The following is a 5,743-nucleotide window of genomic DNA, read 5'->3' on the forward strand; positions in this document are numbered from 1 at the left end:
ATATATATATATATAGAGAGAGAGAGAGAGAGATAAAAAAATAAGCAAAAATGAATAATTACAATTTTTAAACAGTGCAAAAGGACATACAATAAATAAAGAAAATAATACTATATACATGTGTATATATATACAAGGTGGAAAGTGACTGGTTAGATTGTTTACTGAGTCTATTGTTTCAGGTTCAGTGGGCGGACAGCCTGAGAGACGAAGCTCCTCCTCATCCTCTCTGTGTTTGCCTTCAGGCAGCGGTAACGCAGCCCTGTTGGCAGCAGAGAGAACAGGCTGTGGCTGGGGTGGGTGGGCTCACTCATAATCTTCCTGGCCTATAACCTGCATCGTTTGTGGTAAATGTCCTGCAGGCTGGGGAGGGTGGTTCTGATGGTGCGCTCAGCCGAGTGGACCACCCTCCTCAGGGCCAAGAAGTCCTGCTGGGTGCTGCTGCCCTTCCAGGTGGTGATACTCCCAGCCAAAACATTCTTAATGGTGCAGGTGTAGAAGTTCCTGAGCACCATGAGAGGGAGCCTAAAGTCCTTCAGGCGTCTGAGGTGGTAGAGACGCTGTCAAGTTTTCTTCACCAGGGTGTTGATGTGACAGGACCACGTCAGGTCCTGTGTGATGTTAACACCCAGGTATTAACACCTCTGTCCTGCTGATCCTGAGTGGGTGGTATGCCCTCTGCTGCTTCTTGCTGTAGTCCACAATCAGCTCTTTAGTCTTGCTGACGTTCAGGAGGAGGCCGTTGTCTCTGCACCAGTCCTCCAGGTGGGTGATCTTTATTAATTGAATTAATTGAATTTCCCTTCTGGGATGAATAAAGTATTTTTCATTTCATTTCATTTCATTCATTCATTCATTTCATTCATTTTATTTCATTTCATTAAATAGTCCTCCTCGCTGTTGTTGGAGATCAGACCCACCACTGCTGTGTCCGAGGTCCTGCAGTTTAGTGACCAGTCTGGAGGGGATTATGGTGTTGAACGCTGAACTGAAGTCCACGAACAGCATTCACACATAATTCCCCTTCCGAGTGTCCAAGTGGACCAGGGCTGTTTGTAGCAGGTGATTTATGGCATCGTCTGTGGATCGGTTTGGCCGGTATGCGAACTGTAGGGGGTTCAGAGAGGCAGGTAGGGAGGAGGTGATGAAATTTCTGACTTGACACTGAAGTGGTGCAACCCTATAAATGCTTAGGGTTGCATCTTGACAACAAACTGGACTGGTCAGGTTTTCTTCCTTAAGATCCTTTGTCACATGCAGGAAATGTTGCGTATGTTCTACCAGTCAGTGGTGGCCAGCGTTCTTTTCTATGCTGTGGTCTGTTGGGGCGGCAGCATGACTGAGAGGAGCACTAGGCCACTGGACATGCTGGTAGAAGGAAGCTGGTTCTGTGCTTGACAGGAGTGTGGACTCAGTGAGGACCTACGCACAGAACAATACAGTCCGTCCTAAACAACACCAGCCAGCCTCTTCACAACATCATGGCTGGACAGAGGAGCAACTTTACTGCGCTGTGGGACTGAACGCTTCAGGAGATCCATTGTCCCCACAGCCATGAGGCATCGCAACACCTCAGTCGAGGGCAGTGGCTAATGAAATGGTCTGTTGGCTGAAACACTCGATTGATTCAGCTGTGCACTCAAAGCAGTAATCCTGGGTCCAGTATATGCCTTTTATTATTACTTAGACTTTCATAAGCTCTTGTCTATTGTAGCTACAAGCAATATTGCACGTTATTTCATTGATCAGCACGATACATTAATTGCATGTTCTATCTATCTATCTATCTGTCTAGCTTTCAAATATCTCATATGACTACTACATTTTTGTCCTTGTGTCTTCTTACCATTTTCATTTTTTGGTTGTCTGTCACTCCCTCTATTCTAGTGTGCATGATGTTTCATGCTCTCCCGGTGTTTCCTATTTTCCAATCTCTGAGCTGAGTTTGTTTGTCAATTTATCACCTCCAAGAACTGATCTACATACAGTTCTATTGTCTTTCTGGGAATCTGACTGACTTCTGCCAATGGCTTGACCTTGCCTGGAGTTGCCAGTAAACTCATTGAAATTACCTCAACACCATTTAACTCTTGTCTCATAACATACAATTCACAGGAGAAATTATGATACCAATAAAATTGTTCTATATTCATGAATCCACATGGTGCAATCTGATAATGAAACTAATCCCAGAGGTTAAAAAAAAAAAAAGCAGAAGTGAACATTTCATATTTATTAACATGGTGTACGTCTATGTCTACTGTCAAGGTGCCAATTAAAACGTCTCTCTAAAGTTCCACCCTATCAAAAAAATACATATAGGCTTTGTGTTGGCATTCATAGTAATTGCTGTTTCTATATCATCAGAAAATAGACTTTCTACAGTACTTTGTTTAGTGGTGGTGATCCACCGCAGCAGACATAAAGGTACGGAATGGATACAGCAATTTTTACAAAATCTGTGCTTCTTATTCCATCGTATTTACTCGTGGGGTTCTGCATCAGATGTACAACAAAAAAAACATTTAGTCTCTCCAAATAACATGCTGTATATTTGGGTGCTGCATTTCTGTAATATTACTGAATCAGTGGAAATTAATGTAACTGCATAGCTGTATGCTGTATTATGCTCCTGTTACATGTTTTAATATGATAGAAAAAACATTTCAGTTCTCAGGATTTCAAATCTGTCCTGTTGTTGTTCACAAAAATAAAATAATACGAGCAGAAGAAGACTTGAATTCCAATTCCATTTACTGATAGTCCAGCTGCTTACACAAGATAGCAGAAAAGACTTTAGAGTCTTGGGAAACAAAAGAAAATATTGATCTGCTTTTAACCTGAAATTGCCTCTCATGACCACAGTTACATCGACTCACTCAGTGCTGTACAAAAAATAAATAAATAAATAAAAATAAAAGGAAAAAAGAGTGTATGCAGTATGAAGCACCATGGATGAGAAAAATGCAGTTGATGGACAGAACAGAAACTTGGAAATAATAATTGCTCCGTATACTAAAAACTATTAGGATACTATATAAAAGTTGAATTATTTTTCTCCTTCAGATCTTCTTCACAAACTAATGGTTATGCCTTTTGTGTAAGTAAGCAAGATGTTCAGCAAGGAAAGGCTGTTCAAGTACCACTTTATCACTTTATGCACCTCATAACTACATGGCATTGTCATTATATCATTATATTATAGAGGAAGAAAATATTCTCATAAGTATACTACTCCGTGTCAGTGAAAATGTACAAAATGTGCAGTGACGCAAAAAGAGCCAAGCACTGCAAACAGTCATATTTATCTTGGTGCAAACTGCTTCTATAACCATGACCATTTTGCAGCATATCAACAATTATCTGTTCCCTAATGTCGACACACATAGCAACTAATAGGCTACAGTGGCACTTGAAAGATGGTGAATCCTTTTCTATATATTTGCATAAATATGACTGAAAATATCTGTCACGCCTGCTGCTGCCAGGGCCAGATAGCGGCAGTCCTCGCTCTCTCTCCCTCCTCTCCTCCTTTCTCACTCTCCCTTTCCCTCTCTAATTAGGTGGGCGTGAGCTGGTGCAGTGACTGAGGAGGACGGGCAGGTGATTGCAATCTGCTGATGACGCAGGCGTGTGTTGGCTGCAGCTGTGCCTCATCCACAGACCAGCATTTAAGCCGCGCTCAATCCACAACTCGTCGCCGGACCAGAAACACTCCTCAGTCAGCCCTGACGCGATTGTTTATTCTCAGCTCCTTTTTGTCGGTCGCAAAACTAATCGTGTCTTTTTCCGTCTGCAGCCCGGATCATCTGCCACCATCACCAAACCACTCCGTCAGCCGGCGACTCCTGCCACAAGGAATCGGATTCTCCCTCACCTACCTGCCACCTGTCAGTTTTCTTCTGCTCGTCCGTTCCGACGCCACTCCTCAGCCACGTCTCCACCTGCCTCCCCATCGCGGAATCGGCGACGCCAACACTCTCCACCTCCCAGACTCCTCTTCCATACCCTCCTCCTTGCTTCCCCTCTCTCCTCGTTCAGCTCCAGTAGGGTCTGGTTCAGCTCAGTGATTTGTCAGCCAGTATCGTAAGTCCAGCAGCCTCATTAGAGCCGGTTACCCTGCTAGTTAATATGTACCACTAGCCTTGGAGTTAGCAGTTTGTCGGTCTGTCTGCATGTAGCGCTAGACCTGTTGATAGCATTTTGTTTGCCAGCTCGTTTCTTACGATTGAGCTTCTCGTTAGCACCTCCTGGTGTTCTTCCTTCGTTACTTCTCTTGTTTACATTGGTCTGAGTTTTTGTTTCATCTGCTTACGGTTCCTGATTCGGTGGTACCGAAATCGGGTACGTACCCCTTAGTTTCAGTCATTCAGCCTGACCACTAGTAGGCGTAGTTTGCTCTGCCAGCAACATTGTGAGTTTGTACTTTATGTGTGTGTATAAATAAACCATTTGTTTTATCAACCTGACTGTTTGCCGTGTTCTGTTGCCTCGCACTTGGGTCTCTGAACCAGTCCGTAACATCATCACAAGCCATTAAAGTAGCTAAACAGAACCCAATTAAACAAATAAAAAGACAACTATTATACATGGTCATTTATTCATTCGGAAAAATTCTAGAATATCTCATATTTGTGAGTGGAAAAGGTATGTGAACCTTTGGGACTAGCAGGTAGTTAAAAAGGTGAATTTAGAGTCCAGTATTGAATGGGATGACACTCAGGTGTGTGTGGGCAACTGTCCTCCACAACACATGTTTACTGCAATGTATCATGACACAAACAAGTAGAATTTCTGAGAACCTCAGAAGAAGAATTATTGATGCTCAACAGGCTGGAAAAGATTACAAAACCTTTTAAGAATTTGAGTTTCATCCATCAGACAGATTGTGGAGGAAATTCAAGGCAGCTGTAGTCTTCTACAGGAGTGGATGACCAACAAAGAAGCAAGGCCTGTAATAGTCTGTGAGGTCACAGAGAACCCAGTTTAGCTTCTCACGCTGTTTATAAGAACACTAAATATTGGGGTTATTCATCACAGAATGAATAGAGGATGGGACGGAGCTAGCAAGGGCTAGATAGGTCTCTCAGTGCTCCGGGTGGAATAATATCGTTTTTTCATTAATCTCGCCGTCTAATATACGATTGGCCAAGAAAAGTAGCGGAGCTTTAAACCTTGATCGTTTTGGTTGGTGTGTGGTGAAGGAAATTTAACTGGGTAAGCAGCAAAATGCCTGGTACGCACCAAACAAAGATCACCAAACAATTCGAATCAGCTGTGGAGCATGGGCCCAACACGGAGCCAGACTCGCCACCTGTGTGGGATAAGTTATCTGAAAAGATTCTGGAATCAATGAATAAGCGATTCGACCTCATAACAAGCTTGAAACTCTGATGAACACACAACTGGCGCTGACTGAAAGGCTGGTCGCTGCAGAGGAACAAGGTTCTGATCATGAACGGCGCATCCAGGCGCTAGAGCTGAGTTTGACAGCTACGAGGAAAACAAACGACAGGCTTTTAACAAAGATTGATGACTTGGAGGGACGTATGCGACGTAATAACATCAAGATATTGGGAATACCAGAGGGTGAGGAAAAGGGCCGACCCACAGAGTTTGTCGCTGGATTACTGCCAAAGTTGTTTGGGGCCAGCAACTTTACAAAGCCGGTGACAGTGGATCGCGCGCATCGCATTCCTGTGCCAAAACCCACGGATGGCAACAGACCACGGGGCATTATCGC

General features: G+C 43.5%; 1 long non-coding RNA gene across 1 annotated transcript; it reads left to right on the forward strand.

The window, feature by feature from the left end:
* Positions 1-2,771: 2,771 nt before the first annotated feature.
* Positions 2,772-4,469, forward strand: LOC103356090 (uncharacterized). The gene is made up of 2 exons (XR_520126.1): positions 2,772-3,721; positions 3,800-4,469. It is a non-coding gene; the product is annotated as an uncharacterized LOC103356090 (long non-coding RNA).
* Positions 4,470-5,743: the final 1,274 nt, after the last annotated feature.

This window comes from Stegastes partitus, unplaced genomic scaffold, assembly GCF_000690725.1.
Source record: "Stegastes partitus isolate 25-593 unplaced genomic scaffold, Stegastes_partitus-1.0.2 Scaffold183, whole genome shotgun sequence".
NCBI classification, from domain to species: domain Eukaryota; kingdom Metazoa; phylum Chordata; class Actinopteri; family Pomacentridae; genus Stegastes; species Stegastes partitus.